At 35.9% G+C, this 17,143-nt stretch overlaps 1 protein-coding gene across 1 annotated transcript in view; it reads left to right on the top strand.

The window, feature by feature from the left end:
• PP7 (serine/threonine phosphatase 7) overlaps positions 1-17,143 on the top strand; it is a 71,225-nt gene that overhangs the window by 8,512 nt on the left and 45,570 nt on the right. The gene's annotated exons all lie outside the window — the stretch shown is intronic.

The following is a 17,143-nucleotide window of genomic DNA, read 5'->3' as shown; positions in this document are numbered from 1 at the left end:
AAGAAAACAACAAGGGGAAAGGAAAGGGCAAGGCTCTTGTTGCAGTTGCTTCCTCACCATCCACTTAGGTTCTTTATTCGGGTGCTTCGCACCACATGGCTTCATCTAAGGAAGAACTTGCATCCTTGGAGCCATGTACTATGCCTTCTATTTTGATGGTTGATGACACCCCTGTTGAGGTGTGTGGGAGAGGGTCTGTTGATGTGGGGGATGGCACATTCCATGATGTTCTTTGTGTACCCTCATTATCAACTAATCTCCTATCAATATACCAGATCACTCACACAAGTTCAGGCAAGCGGGTTGAGTTCACTCTTGATTCAGTGGAGATACGTGAGTTGCATAGTGATTCTGTAGTTGCAGTTGGGAGAGCAGATCATCAGTCACGACTCTATCTGTTTGCTCACTTTGTTTCTGATCCTCCTTCATCTGTTTTGCTCACTCACTCTAATGATGTGAGTAAATTATGGCATGAGCAGTTTGGCCATCTTAACTTCCGCTATTTGCATCAGCTCAACCGGTAGAGCATGGTCACAGGGTTGCCTTCAGTTCAATTCTCAGGAGGTGTTTGCCAAGGTTGCATTCTTGGTAAGCATCCTAAGGAAAAGTTTGACAAAAGTAAGGCATGGAGAGCTTCACAGATACTAGAGTTAGTTCATAGTGATTTGGTTGGTCCATTTCAACATCCTTCTTTCAGCAGGGCCCGATATGTCATCACATTCATTGACGACCTTTCTCAATATACATGGGTGTACTTTCTCAAACAGAAGTTAGAGGTATTTGATCATTTTCAAGACTTCAAAATTTTTGTAGAAAAGCAATCTGGGAAAGCCATCAAGGTTTTGCACACAGACAATGGTGGTGAGTATGTCAACCATCGGTTTGAAAGATTTTGCACTTCAGAGGGGATTGATTTACAACATTCAGTTCCATACAATCCTTAGCAAAATGGTGTTGCAGAATGGAAGAATAGATCCTTGAAGGAAATGGCAAATTGTATGATTCACTCTAGATCTCTTGCACCACAGTATTGGGCAGAAGCCATTAACTGTGCTTGTTATATCCACAATCGTGTTCCTCACCGAGCCTTGAAGGGAGTTACTCCTTTTGAAGCTTGGAGCGGTCGAAAACCATCAGTTAAGCACTTTCGAGTTCTTGGCTCCCCTGCATGGGCCCACATTCCTATAGAGAAACGTAAGGCCTTGGATCCGCAAAGCAGACCTTGCATATTTGTAGGTTATCCTGATGGTGTGAAGGGTTATCGGTTGCTCCACCCTACTACACATGAGTTATTCATTGAGAGGAGTGTTCAGTTTGAGGAGGGATCTTCAAGCTCGCTTTCTATCACTTCTCCAACTCCTACCTTGACATTAGAGTCACTTGGAATACATGATAGATCTTCTGATGAGTCAGATTCACCTGAACAGTCTTCTATCTCTACTTTTGATGTAGAAAGTGATTTAGAGAACTCACCTCCTTTCTCTCCTAGTCATCATTCAGAGGTTAATGATTCCCCTCCAGATTCTCCATCTTCCTATCCACTTTGGGCTAGACAGACCTTGTAGTCTGCAGGTGATTGGGTTGGGGATCCATCAGACACCAGGCAAACTCGTTCACAATTCTAGGATGCTCCACATGTCTTCATTGCTACTGCCTCAGATCCACAGTCCTTTCATGAGGCTTCTAGTATTCCTGAGTGGGATACAACTATGCAAGAAGAGTATAGTTCCTTGATGAGGAACCACACTTGGGATCTTGTCCCTCTTCCTAAAGGAAAAAAACTTGTTCGATGTAAGTGGATCTATCAGACAAAATTTGCAGCAGATGGGTCAGTTGACAAACACAAGGCTCGCTTGGTCACCAAAGGATTCTCCCAGGTTCCTGGGATTGACTACTCTGAGACTTTTGCGCTAGTTGCCCGAATGAATTCCATTCGAATTGTTCTTGCCATTACTGCAGCTGATCGTTGGGAAGTACATCAGATGGATGTGAAGAGTGCTTTTCTTCATGGTGACTTTAATGAGGAGATCTACATGGAGCATCCACAGGGCTTCCTTTAGGATTCTTCACTTGTGTGCCGTCTTCAGAAGTCTCTCTATGGCCTCAAACAGGCTCCTCGGGCCTGGTATGCCAAGATGGACTCCTTCCTTCTATTAGTTGGGTTCACTCAGTGCCATTCTGATCCTAATGTCTACATTTTGCAATAGGGTGATTCACTTCTATTTTTGGTTTTGTATGTTGATGACTTGCTGATCACAGGAAGTTCTTCACCCACCATTAAGGCTGTCAAAGTGGCCCATTAGGACAGTTTTTTGATGACTGACTTGGGCTTGTTGCATTACTTTCTCGGGATTGAGATCCTTCAGTCTCCTTTTGGGATCACCATCACAAATCCAAGTATGCTCTAGATTTACTCTCGAGGTTTCATATGGCTGACTGTAAGCCTGCTCCGACTCCCTTCCTTTCTAGAGTCAAACTTGAGGCTCAATGTTCTTCTCCACTTGTTGATGGCACTTTGTACCGCCAACTTGTTGGGAGTCTCATTTATCTGACTCGTACGAGACCTGACATCTCCTATGCTGTAGGCATGGTCTCTCGATTCATGAAGGAGCCCCATGAGCTGCACAGGAAAGCAACCAAGTGGATCCTTCACTACATTCAGGGTTCTCATAGTTGTGGGATTCACTACGCAGCAGGTATTGAGCTTGATTTGGTGGGCTACACAGATTCAGATTGGGCAGGTGATTTTGAGGATCGCAAGTCTACTTCAGGGTATAGCTTCTCGCTTGGGTCAGGTCTTGTTTGTTGGTCGAGCAAAAAGCAGTCTGCTATTGCTCTATCTTCTACTGAGGCTGAGTATCGGGGGTTTGTAAATGCCGCCACTGAGGCCATTTGGCTTCAACATCTTCTCACTGAGTTTGGTATCCAGATTAGATGGCCATCAGTCATATTTTGTGACAACCAGAGTGCCATTCAGATCTCACAGAATCCGGTTCATCATCAGCGGACCAAATACATAGAGGTCCACATGCACTACATCCGAGAGCTCATCCATGGTCATGTCATTGACCTTCGCTATTGTCCGACTTCCGAGCAAGTTGCTGATATCTTCACCAAACCCTTCATTGAGAGCAAGTTCCTTCATTTGCGAGCTTTGCTAAGGGTGCGGGATGCTTCATCTTTTGGAGGGGCCTCTTCCTCTCACTTGGAGTCCTGACTTTTTTTTTGTGGGGTCTCTTTTCTCTCTTTTGGGAAATCTTATGTACATGGGTACGTCATTAGGCTTGACTTGCCGGGACCCATTTCTACATCCACCTAAGCTTCACTTATGGGGGGGTGTTAGTGTAGTTTTTTATTTTTCCTATATTGCTAGGTTTTTCCTACACTTTTAATAATCTCGCTTAGGTTAATAAAGCATGTCTTATTAGGTGAATGGTTGTGAGGAGTCACCTTCCTACATGTGAGCATCCATTAGCTATCTTGGGAAGATACTTTGCTATCTTTAGTTCGATAGATGGTTGCTCCTCATTGGTTGGTGTTGCCACCTCCTCCCTCTTCCTAGCCTATATAAGCATGCTACCTGGCTTGTATTTGCATCTCTTGTTTTGGGCATCCTCTTAATGCTATTTTGCTTCTAGCATTTGCATTACTCTCTTGGAGACTAACTCTGTGTTGCTATTTTGATTTTGTATCATTTGCATTCATAGTTTAGATATTTATTCTTTGCACTAGTTTTTTGGGTTATTAATCTTTTCAGATTTTAACACAAAAAGGTTTGTCTTCAAAAATGATAATGGTGAACAAGGTGCTTATCATATGTGTGGTTAAAGTGCACATGATTCAAGGTCAAATTGCTCATCACGAAGTGATCGATGAATTCAAAGAATCCCACATTCTTATGTCAACAAGATTATTTATTTGATGGTCTTTTTCTACAAATTTATAGGCTTCAAGTTATGTTTTTGTAAAGTCACTTTTGGTTAGAGCTTATGGATTTGACCATTTTTTTCGCAAAATTGTGAGGTTAATTAACCTCTCCCAAAACATGTAAAAGGGAGTTAGTTAATAACCTAGAGAGGAGTTAGTTATTTGAAAAAGGCTATAAATACAAGGCTATTTGTAATGTAAAAGGGGTGGGGGACTTTTGGTAAAGGGGAAACTTTGCTGAAATACAGAGGAACTTTCAATAAATTGTGTTTTCATATTATGTGTAAAGGTTTTTGGGTTGATACTTTCTTAGAAATAATAAAGAATGCATTTGTTCGTATGTTCAAATGTCTTTTTGAATTATGATTGCTAATTTATCGTTTGTTAAATAAGTAGCTCCTTCATACATTTGTATGGATTATCGATGCAAAGAAAACATTCATCCTTTGGCATCTTGATGTGAGTGCGATGGGATAGTTTATCTTTTTGTATGTTAGGATCTACCATTCATTCTTTGTCATCATGGCATTTGTGCTCAAAATCCCCTTTCAGATTGTTATCTTTTAGGAATCACATTTGGTGTTTGTATATCATTTTGGTTTCTGATGTTCATCTTATTTAGTTTCATGTTCTGTTCTTGTGTTTTTTCAGTTGAAAAGTACACAAAGATAAATACACCCATCATATGAGGGAGCTGCCCCTCTCAATCGCAGAGGAAGTTTCCAAGTTGATAGTGATCAGTTATAGTGTCTTCAACTGTTGGCATAGTTGTCACTGTTCATAGGGCGAACATGGCCGATTTCAAAGATAGTTTCACAGTGACAAATCTGTTTGCCAACAAATCTTCACTAACAACCATGAATTGCATTATTTGAAATTTCTAGCTGAAGGTTGATTAATTAGACTAAACAATATCTCACCTATTAGTAGAATAAACTGCATATTTTCTTTTAGAGCTAAGTTGCTGATTATGGCAATTTTTTTCCCCTGGGTATGGGTATGGTGTTTGTACACACAGAGTAATGTCCCCTTTGTGAAATAGATTTAATTATTGATAATAGTAAAATATAAATATAAATAAATATAAATAAATGGATAAATAATATTAAAATATACAAAATATACTTATAATCTAATTAGTTTAGTGGAAGGTCAAGAGAAACATAATGAAGAGTTATGACTCCCTCAACATAAGATATAAAAAGGAGAGTTCCTTTGAAAGGGGATGTGGAGGAAGGAAGAAAGAGGAAAACGTATGAATTAAAGAAGAATTATAGAAAGAAGAAAGAAATCTGAAGAAAATAAGGAAGTGACTCTTTTAAAGGGCAGCAATGATGAAAGGTTGCGATTCTTTCAAAAGGTTGCAATTATGAAGGGTTGCGACTCTTCAATAATTATGAAGGGTTGTGACTCTTCAAAAGGGTTTTAATTATGAAGGGTTGTGACTCTTTCAAAGAGAGACAGTTATGAAGGGTTGTGACTCTTGTCGAAAGGGAGAAATGATGAAGTCTGACCTCTCCCTCACATTAGAATATATTAAGGGGAAGAAGGATCAAATGAAATGGATAAAGGAGTAGAGAACTAGAGCAGATTCAGAGCAAAAGTATAAGGAGGGGTCTGAAATAAGAATTGAGAAGGAAAGAAGAAATAAGATATGTAGATGTAGTAGAAGAGGATATACAGATCTTAAATGGTATATGTGCAGATTTGAAAAGCAGTTAAGGCAGTTTTGAAAAGTGAGAGGTAGGTGAAGACTAAATAAGAATTGAAAGGGGCATCAGCTGTTGTCAAAAAGATGTTGTGACCATCTAATAAGGGCATTAACAAATGAAAGGACATGACTCTCTACACTCAAAGGAGATATAAAAGGGAAGAGCTTCAATAAAGAGTGTTGAATTACACAAGAACACAATAGCTTTCAACAGATCAAATTCTGTGTACTATGGAGAGAATAACCAGTAATCAGATCCGAACTTAGGGAGTTAATACTATTCTATTTTGGGTAATGCAGAAATGATTATTAAATTATCTATGTGATTTTATATTTCTTCTTGGCCTGTTGTAAATAAACATTAAGATATGAATTTAATCTGATAAATTTCAACCAGAAGGAAATAGGACAGAGTTTACAATTAAGGGAGAACCACTAAGGGCATCCTATTGCAGTGGCTGTTAAGGGAACAACTATGAGACCACCTTACTACATTGTGACTAAGGGAGAAACACTAAGGGCACCCTATTGCAATGACAGTTAAAGGAAAACGATTACAAGAGCTTGCTACTGAATCATGATTAAGGAAGAACCATTAAGGGCTCAACTGCAGTGACAATTAAGGGAGAGTAACTATTAGGGCACCCTATTGCTCTATGATTGATGGATAACCACTAAGGTAAAGTACCTTTCCAACTCCTATGTTGGGAGACTATTGGTGAATCATGATTAACTCTAATTATAGAAGGAGGAGCTTATGGAGATATAATTGTGATCATATGGCACCCTACTAGGTTTCCTTTATCTACATCTATTATAATTAGAATTCACATATAATTAAAGTGCTGCATAGTAATGCAGTTATAATCTCTTTACTCTAATCCTTGATTTATTTAGAATAATGTTTCCATTATTGAATATGTGTGTGTTTGTGTATGTTGGCTTTGTGTTCGTGTGTTGAATGCAAGATTCATGTTATATATCACATAGTTAAAGACAACATTTATTTGGTAAGCCCTAACCCTAATTGTGACTTAGGGCAACTTCTACAACAAATTAGGAAGGGAACATTACAGACATACAGATACACACACACACACATATGTTAAAACCTATTTTGGTACTTTTGCTTGGATATGATCCTCGGGTATTCTTTAGTGCTTTGGTTCATGGTGGTTCCTTCATGAAAGAACCCACAATGAATTAAAGCACCTAACTTTACCTGAACTATATTTGTACCTAAATTCTTTTTAATTTAACATCTCTTTATACCTCCATGTTATTAAAATGGCTTTGAATTTTAAAAATAGCATCTCTCTCACTCTCTCCCATCTCTCAATACCTCCGTGTTATTAAAAATGGCTTTAAATTTTAAGTTTTCTTTTTATACTTTTGGTCATTCTTTCTTCCCCAAAATATTTTGTTATGATATATGTCTGTAAATTTTGTTTAAAATTATTAGTGCATGACTTAGAATAACAAATAATCAATTAATGTGTTAATGTTTATATATTAGATTTTAGTTATAATTTTATAAATTATGTGTCAGTTATTAGCTAGAAGGAAGAAAGGCATTTAAAACCATAAAGTGCAATAATGTTAATGTTGAAGATGGATGATTGAATTTGTGGTGTTACAACCTTGTGCTCTTTGCTTTTCTATTTTTCATATGGTATTTTTGCCTTGATTCTTGCACATTCAAATTTTAAACTTGTGTTATATCTAATGTCCAGCTTTCCAAGAGTCTTTAAGATGATTGTTTGTGGTTTTGTTCTAAAGCTTTTATTTCTTTAATCAATTTGTAGGTTGTTTAATGTGTGCCCCATCATCACTAGACCAAGTTCATTTTGAACATCCTAGTCCAAATTGTCATCCCACATTCACAATGTTATATTTATTCCTAGGGGATAGATCGTGAATTTATGTGCGTGTGCTTTGATTTAATCCTCTACATCGGCAAAAACATGAAAACGTCTATATCTTTAAAATTATAAAAAATTCAAGGGAAATTGTTTTGTGAGCATGTTTGTGGTACTATTTAGAGTGTTGTGACCAATTTTCATGAAAACCCTTTTCACCATTTCTAAGATTTTAATGCTTACATTTGCATGAACCTATATTCGGAAAACATTAAAGTTTCATACTAAAAGTCTTGTTATGAATAAATTTATATGGGTTGTTATCACCTCATCCTCCTTGACATCTAGTTATAATTGAAATGAAAAATACCTTGCTAGTCAAAAACAATGCTCGTTTTCAAAAATGCAATTGGCAAGTGTATAATCACATTATACAACCTTTGCTAATATTTTCCCAAGGGCACACACACCAATGGGGATTCTAGAACAGGTTATCAACTATCATCAAAGCATGTTGGCAAGGGGTTTTGCTTAGATAATTTTATTGGAAATGTTCTGGTAAATAGGTATGTGAAGTGTGGAATCAAAGACAATGTATCTGAAGTCTTTGACATAATTCGTCAAAGAAATGTCATCTCAAGGAATGGTTGCAATGTGTGCAGTAAATGCATACGGTGAGAATGCTTTGAAACTTCAAAGAAAATGCAATTGACGAGAATACATTCAAATTTAATCACCTTTGGGATTTTCCCCCCATCCCATGACAAATAAGAGAGCTTCAGAATAAGTTAAAACATCCATTAAAGTTTAATAATTTTGGAGTTGCAATTGCCTAGATAGAGATGCATACAAAGCTCATAGACAATGCAATTGAATCGTTTGATAGTTTGCATCAAATAGATATATTATCATAGAATGCAATTTCGCAAAATCTACACAATATCGGTTTGTTGATCAAACTCTAAACTTTGAAGCAGTTGTAATTGACAACCTTGTTGTATGGCTGATTCTTGTGACTTTCACCAAGTCACCAATGTTCGTTTGAGCCACGAGCTTAGGGATAGATTGCCTCAAAGAGATATCACCTTAAGGAATCAAATGACTATAGGACTTTGAACCAAAATGAATTTGATGAAAAGTCTTTTGATAATAGGGTAAATTATTGCTTTATGGTAGTCTGTTTGGACATCCAACAACTCACAAAAGAAATTTCCCGAATGTTGTAATTGTAATAACCATAGCTGGCATGCATGCAAAATGTGCTCTTATTGCATGTATAATAATTGTAGGTTACATACAAAATAGATTTGTTGAAAATGCTTGAGAGACCTTTGCGCAAATGCATTGGGTAGGTATAAAGCCAAATTCTACAATTATTGCCAGTACCCTTCCATACTTAAATGAGGGGCTTGGAACGATGCATGGACATCCATGAACACATATTGGTTAGGAAGCATAGTGAAGGCATCATAAATTGTTTGCCACATTGTTTCAAAGCTTATCATCTCACAAGTGCAATGATTACAAGCTATGGAGAGTCTAAAGATTATGTGATTAGAACACTTAATTTACGTCCTTGGTAGCTAAATACATGTAAAAATGGAAGTATGCACAACAGAACAGATGAATTGTTTCACAAAATGCCTCATGGAGACCACAACATAATGATTATAGGAATATATATTAAAGAGATTTGTTTTTAGAAGCTTTAAAGATATTATAAGAAATATAATTAACATGCACACAAAGAAACTCCCCCACGCTTAAAATTTCGAATGCTGCAAATGGATTGGAATGTTCATCAAAGATTATTGACAATAATAATGCCAGTAGGATATGTTCGTAAAGGTTTGTGATGCAAGAGTGTAATGGACACCCTAGAAACAACTCTGATACCACTATAATGGCCACCTAGGAATACCCAAAGCTGAACCAAGGCTGAACTTATATTAATTCTAAAAATGCTGCAATCAAGTACAAAGAGATGTATTCCAAAGGCCAAACCCTAAGGGAATGACGTCTAGAATGTTAAAACAGAGAATGAACGTCCTCTATTGCCCAAAAAGGAGTGTGATTCACAAATCCAAGCTCTTATCAAATGCAAGTTATAATCATTCGATACAATAATCCCATAATCAGCAATGAGACTTTTAGCCCTATTTATCCTTTTCTTCATCCTTCTGGAAGGAACTAAAACATTAATTAATTGCAAGAGCTAGAAGCTTCCTCCTTCCAATAATTAATGCGTACCCTAGAAATTCCTCCCTGGCAATAATTAATTAAATCACGAGAGGCTTCTGTCCTTCCAATAATTAATACATACCCTAGAAGCTATTAATACAAAGTCACCTTTTAATTTTAATTGAATGACTTTATAAGAAATTAATTTAATTTCTTCTTATCCTCCACTTAGACTTTGGAGAACGTGAGAGCTAAAAGATGGGATCATTACAAATCCACCCTCGTTGAAATTGCTTGTCCTCAAGCAATTAAGTAACATAATGAACTCCAACCTCCACCTGGATCCCAATTGAAGTAATGTGTGATATCCATATGGAAGTTAAACCAACTGCAAACCCGCATAATCAGGACCAACCCCTATGGCCTAGCAGTCAAAACTTGTGCTGATGAAGTCAGAATATCACCATAAGGAAACTCTATAGAAGATCTATGAAACATCTTCTTCCCTGTATCCATCCATATAATATACATTGGACTGGAATGCATAGTATCACCATCATACATTGAAAAAGATGTAGCTGCAGGTGAACCATATGTACTCATGCTAACTGTATCAACAATAGGTGTTGCCGCATTGAAATATATGGACATAGGAACATCACTAACCGTTGCAACAGAAAATTGAACTGGATCTGTAGTTGATGAAAACTCATAATCATCAACATGTGTGGCTTCATTAGAAAATACATCAACCACTGCATTTATACCATTAAACTCCTTATTGGATGGTTCAACTGACACAGAAGTGGCTGCTGATATGGTAGTATCCTCATGTTCTCCTAATCCCACTATTACTACAGCACCAGCTCTCGACAAAGCTTCATATGTGGTCTCCTGACTTTGCGCACATGTTTCTACTGATTCCGCTGAAACACCCATATCACCAACATCATAACTGGCTGGCTCTATACGTGTCTCGATCCCACCTGAGGAATCAACTACCTTCTGCTCTGGAGCAACATACAAATCGTCAATGTTGATGCCCATCTGTCTAGCCATAAGCTGCAACATCATATCCATTCGCCTGTTATGCTCCTGTAATGAACTCAGTAACCTAAGCATTTCATTTTCCTGATGCATTTTGTCTAACACTTTTCTCTCTATCTGGCTATCCCAAATTCCCTATAAGAACTCCACAGGATGGCAGGACTTATAGCTCCGATACCACTGTAATGGGCACCTACCGGTTATAACTTCATGAAACACTTTGCAAGCAAGCTCTGATACCACTGTAATGGAAACCCTAGAAACAACTTTGATACCACTATAATGGCCACCCAGGAATGCCCAAAGCTGAACCAAGGTTGAAATTATATTAATGCTGAGAATGCTGCAATTAATTACAAAGAGATGTATTCCAAAGGCCAAACCCTAAGGGAATGATGTTTGGAATGTTAAAACAGAGAATGAACGTCCTCTATTGCCAAAAGAAGGTAGTGTGATTCACACATCTAAGCTCTTATCAAATGCAAGTCATCATCATTCGATGATCAGCAATGAGACTTTCAGCCCTATTTATCCTTTTCTTCATCCTTCTGGAAGGAACTAAACATTAATTAATTGCAAGAGCTAGAAGCTTCCTCCTTCCAATAATTAATGCATACCCTAGAAATTCCTCCCTGGCAATAATTAATTAAATCATGAGAAGCTTCCGTCCTTCCAATAATTAATACATACCCTAGAAGTTATTAATACAAAGTCACCTTTTAATTTTAATTGAATGACTTTAATTTTTCTTATCCTCCACTTAGACTTTGGAGAGCGTGAAGCTAAAAGATGGGATCATTACAAGGAGCATCCTAGGTGAAGGGCAATCTTGCGTCACCCAAAAAATATTTTTGATTTGCATTTCAATAATGGCTATCTCAATGCGGAATTACTTTTTTTGGAGGCTTACTATTTTTAGTAAGTTGGTTGTTTAGACTTAGAATGCTTCAATTTCCTCCATGAAGGCTCATTTTAGATTTTAGGTTGCCAGTAAAGTTTCATTGCAATATCAAGTCTATTTGTGAAGTTATTGATTTTTTTTGGCATTGGATAGGGTGTAAAAATGTTGAACTCAGTTTTGAAGGCTTAAAAAGGGGTCAAACCTCTGGTAACTGGAGCTTGCACAAGGTAGGCATTGTTGAGCGCTTTGTGGCATATCCAAAATTGGGTCATAATATTCAATTGGAGCATAAGGCGATGAGTTATGGTCTTTGGAAGTCGCTCCATCTGAAATGAGCAAAAGTGAAATTCCATCAAAACTTCTTTTGAGTTCTGAAAGCTGTTGGAGCCTACTCAAATGTAATAAAGTATGAAAAATAATAATAATTTAGGATTGGTTAACCTTAGGGTCTAGGGTTAATTTTCTAGAACCTTCTTGTCTGGTGGAAAATTGGCTATATAAAGAAGGCCTGTAGGGTTGTCTAGGACAGTTTTGGATAGATATATGGTGGCTTTGGTCTATAGAATATTGTAAGGAAAATGCCCAAGTGGCTTTGCATGTTCTATTTTTGAATAGCGTAGTTCCATTTTATTGGAGATAATAAGAAGCCCAATTTTTCCCGTTCTTGCAAATTGCTGCTATTTCTTTATTCTGTTGTGTGTGTTTGTGTTAATAAGGGGAGTACCCTTCATGAGTTTGATTGAATGTGCAATCAAAGATTTTGTGCTATTGTTATTGATAAACTGTAAAACCAAGCCTTTGCTAGTAATCATTATGCATATACTAACTTGGGAGTTGGTTTTCAAAAGAGTATGGATGTTTGTCAAAGCATTATAAAGGAAGATTTCTGTGAATTGCTATAGGTACAGATGCTAAGTTAGATATATGTGAAAATGTGAAACTACCAAAAGGGTTTTTATGAATACTTCAATATCATCTCTGTTACATCCCAATTTTGGCTCCATTTGAAATGTTCATATAGCCGTTGAGGTTTCATGTGAAGTTAATTGATAGGTAAAATTAGTTACGATCATGTGAAATGGTAAGATGGTTAATCATTATAATTTTATAAGAAGTTGGCATGCTAGTTAACCGTTATGATGATATTTTAGTGTTATCTTGGAAAGTTGGTTATTTATCATGAATTCATGGGAAGTGAAATGGTGGTTAGCCGTTATGATAGTTTATGATTAATAACTTGTTATGGTAATTGTTATTGATTTCTTGCAGGAGCATGTCAAGGGGAGGAAGCATTGTCAGAAATGAATTGGGCACAGGGGCACCACCATCACTAGGCAAATAGGTACGAGTCTTGAACCACCATGGCTAAGGGTAAACAACTAGGCAAACAAGAGTGTACGTTGGACAATACCATGAGCTATGTGGTCAATTTTTATAACAAGAGAAATATTAAACATTTAATATCATGAAAAGAACTATTACCTCTCTCTTATTTTGAGACCAAGCAAGTGATCAACATAACAAATTCACACACACATACATATATAAATATATAATGTCGCCATGATACTCTAATGATATATATATATATATATATATATATATATATATAACTGTGTGAGCGTATATAGAGAGAATATAATGTTAGAAATAAATTATACATAATCTCTAAATCGCACACATATATAGATATATGTATATATAGGAACAATTATAGATATTTATGTTTATATATATAAATGGCTTTTTGTTTTTAAACCATGGAAATATAATCTTATAATTCTACATCAATGAGCGGTGGCCACCTCCATAACGACACCCATCTTTTAAACTTTTCAAATTTGCGAAACCATTCTGTAACTGATGTTCCTTGAAACCAAGCTTTGTGAAACTATAAATCACCCGCGGCTGCAGATGGTCCAAGCGATAACACAATCAACTTTATAATGAGCGACATCTTCGAAACAAGAGTTTAGTATTTTGCTTTCTATCTTTCTCTTTATTGGCGTATTCGATTGAGTATCAAGCTACATGGCTGAAGGCGTAGCTTAAGGATCTATTTCTGTAAGCAAATTGATATTGTCTACAGGTCATGGATCATTCACGTTTGTTTCTTTTCCCATACCATTTTTCTTTTCAATGCAAATAAGTATCTATTGCTATTAGGTAGCGGATAGTCATGTTGTAGTCTACAATACAAATAAATTGCAATGATGGTTCAACATAGTAATGACTCTGATATGTACAAAGCTCTATTGCCTTGATTATATCCTCTCTGCATTACTGATTTCATAACCATAGGGACGAAACATAGTCCTCTTAAACATGTTCATTGATGTATTATGCATGAAGTATGCTATGAATCAAATCTGATTCCATTTCTATGATATTCTGACTTATTCACTAGTATTTGTTATATAACAGCTGTGGTAACAGCTAGAAGGGTATTCACAGGAACCCAAATGATAAAGATCTCATTATTATAGCAGTCTCTTGGGATGCACCCAAGGCTAGTGAAGCTGTGTGAATGGGTGAAGAGGAGAGTAATCTTGCAAGGGAAAAACAAACTATGATCATATTCTTAATTGCATGAACATCTTAAAAAGAAATTGTTAAAATCCAAGTCAGCTCATGATTGTCCAAGTATACTCAGTTGTCAAGTTGAGGGGTGGATTTAAGTACCAGGATGCTCAGTGACTGGACAAGGTGTTCTATGTCTACTTTTGGGTAGGGAGGGCCTTTCTTGGATGAGATTGTGTGGGGATAATTAAGGGTTTGCGGTTCAGAGGTTAAGCCCTTGACAATTTTTCCCCTCTCCACCAGATGCCAAGTCATGCACAAGGCAGAGATAAGTTATGCATTCAACATCTATTGGTAATAGGTATCTTACTTTTTATGATATGTGAAATTACAAGTTATAGATATGATAGATCGATTTATATTGTTGAATCAGTTAATCCCTTCAATGAAATCAATTTTCTTGTCAATGTAAATGATAAGTAGTAAAATTAGTTGATTTTCCAGTTGAACATGAAATATATCTGGTGGTTGTCATTTCTGTCTTTCCTTTATGCGAATAATGAATATGAACATATCTTGAAACCATATGTTATTGCCATAGTTAGAAACATAAAGAAAAGGGATGATACAGTGGTATTTGATGCCCTAAATAGTATGTCTTTACGATATAGTTGTATAACTATTCATGCCCTAAGTGGTATATGTGGATTAACTTGGGTTTTGCAAATGTTGCTCTCGGTGGATTCCGATTTTGGAATTTAGGGTATGCAAAACTTAAATTCTTTATTTAGACTTAATGATGATGCTATCAATTGTTAGTTGCAAGAATTCAGATAAACTGATTGTAACCATTAATCTCATGCACATGAACATAACTGTTATAACCGCCTTCTAATAGATATGAAGTAGTACTGTATTTTTTTGGTATGCTAGTTGTTAGTTAAGACCCGGGAAAAGGGGTTGTTACAATCTCTCAAAGCATATACGATATCTTGTAAGAATTTGTTAGAGAGATAAATTTCATCAAGTGACAAAGATAAGGATTTAGACATTTCTATTGATACTATGATGGTTCATTTTAAGAACAATTTAGTTGGTTTGAGTGAGCTTTCTTGAACATGACAATCATTGAACATAAAGTTTCAACTTTAGCACTTCAAGGGTGGAGGACCAATTACTACCAAAAGAACATGTTAAGAGTTGGGCTTTCTCTTCTATGCAAATTTGAATGAAAATCAAATCATGTACAATCATGAATGTAAATGTCAAGGGATGTATGAGAAGAGGTAGTGTCAATTGAGGTGCCTTTTTATTACATTCCACTTAATTAATGCTTACAAAGGGAAAGAGAAATACATTATGAGAACATAGAGAATACCAATTTCAAGATGCTTGCTTATGGAAGAAGTGCCACCTCATATAGAAAAATAGGTTAATTGGAAGTGATTTAGAGGTCATTGGGAAAATTAAATATAATGATGGTATGGAGTCTGGACCACTATAGGCTTTCTCGTAAGCAATTTTATGATGAATGTGAAAGATGTAGATTAGACTCTGTTTTTTCTTTTTAACAAAGAAATCTAATTTGTAATGGGCACAATTTACTAATGACAAAACCATGTGGACATCTATCCTTGTAGATTGATGAGGCTTTGATTGAAGGGAATTTGATTATGAACAACTTATCCTTATACACCATCTTTTGTTTGCCTAAATGCGATGTGCATCGATTAATGCTATGCAATAAACTTTAGACAAGTTTAGAAAATACTTAATGTCAGAATGACTTAAGATAACACAAGAAAAGATGGAAAACTACCTAAATGAAGTCAATATTGTGGTCTTTGTTCAAGATTATAAGTTCCTAGTCAACTTTTTGTAAAAGTGATTTTTTTCACATATTTATATTCTAGTTAGAAAATAAGCAATTTGAGAGAGATTTCTAACTTAAATAGAGCTTATTTTATTTTTCCAAGAAGTACAAAATTAGCTACTAGGTAGTTAGTTACATGCCGTTATCAAGAAAATGTCACATAAGTACGAGGCTATTTGCAATGTAAAAGGGAACCCTATGAAGTGGAAACTCTTAAGATTTCTTTAGAGAAGCTTTTGGAGAATCTTGATGTTCACACTTTGTACGTAAGGGTTATTGAACTTGTATATTTTCAAAAGGATAATGGAGAATGCATTTGGTTCACACGTTTGAATTTGTTACCTAGTTATCATTACTGATTTCTCGTGTGTTAAGTTGGCAATCCTTTACATATTTGTGTAATTCATTGGTTCTTGATTCAAAGACGTATGTAATTGATAATGCACAATCATACACTGGTATCTTGGTTTGAAAGTGATAATACTTCTTGATATAGAATGAAGTTAATTTTGAAAACTTCGTCTGAAAGAGGACTCCATTCACTTTGTCTCCAGGATTATCTCAATCACAGTTTAATGATGTGAATGGTGCTGAATCCTTTATAGCAAAGTTTTATTTTAAGTTGTTGAATTGTTCATAATTTTTTATATACAATTTTAGGATTGTTCTTAAAATGTCAGAATGTTTCATTATCCATAGGTTGGGAGTTCTCTGGACTAGTATACATTCCTGCCTGCAGATTGTATGGTTCCATAGTGTAGTATCTCATCGACTTTGCTACTTTGGCTTCTGAATCTTCTTGCAGCTTGGAGGAACATGCTTGAAATGGATGACAGTCTTAACTCTATTTATAATGACTATTATATATATATATATATATATAAATAAAAATAAATAAATACATAAATAAATAAATAAATAAATATATATATATATATATACATATATAACATTGAGGAGCATTCATGAAACGGACTGACACTTTTCATAATCCTGGTGTTGCATCAATGTAAATTTAATAGGGATGATGTTTTTGTTTGACATTGGTGTGACTCCACACAAATTATACCCAGAATGAATTTGTTATTGAACAGAATAGATACATTCTGGGTCTCTGTTTCTAA

The sequence above is a fragment of the Cupressus sempervirens genome, chromosome 4, assembly GCF_028749045.1.
Source record: "Cupressus sempervirens isolate cs-2001-9-10 chromosome 4, ASM2874904v1, whole genome shotgun sequence".
NCBI lineage: Eukaryota > Viridiplantae > Streptophyta > Pinopsida > Cupressales > Cupressaceae > Cupressus > Cupressus sempervirens.
The sequence above is the reverse complement of the archived record's forward strand: the minus strand, read 5'-3'. Positions and strand labels throughout refer to the sequence as shown.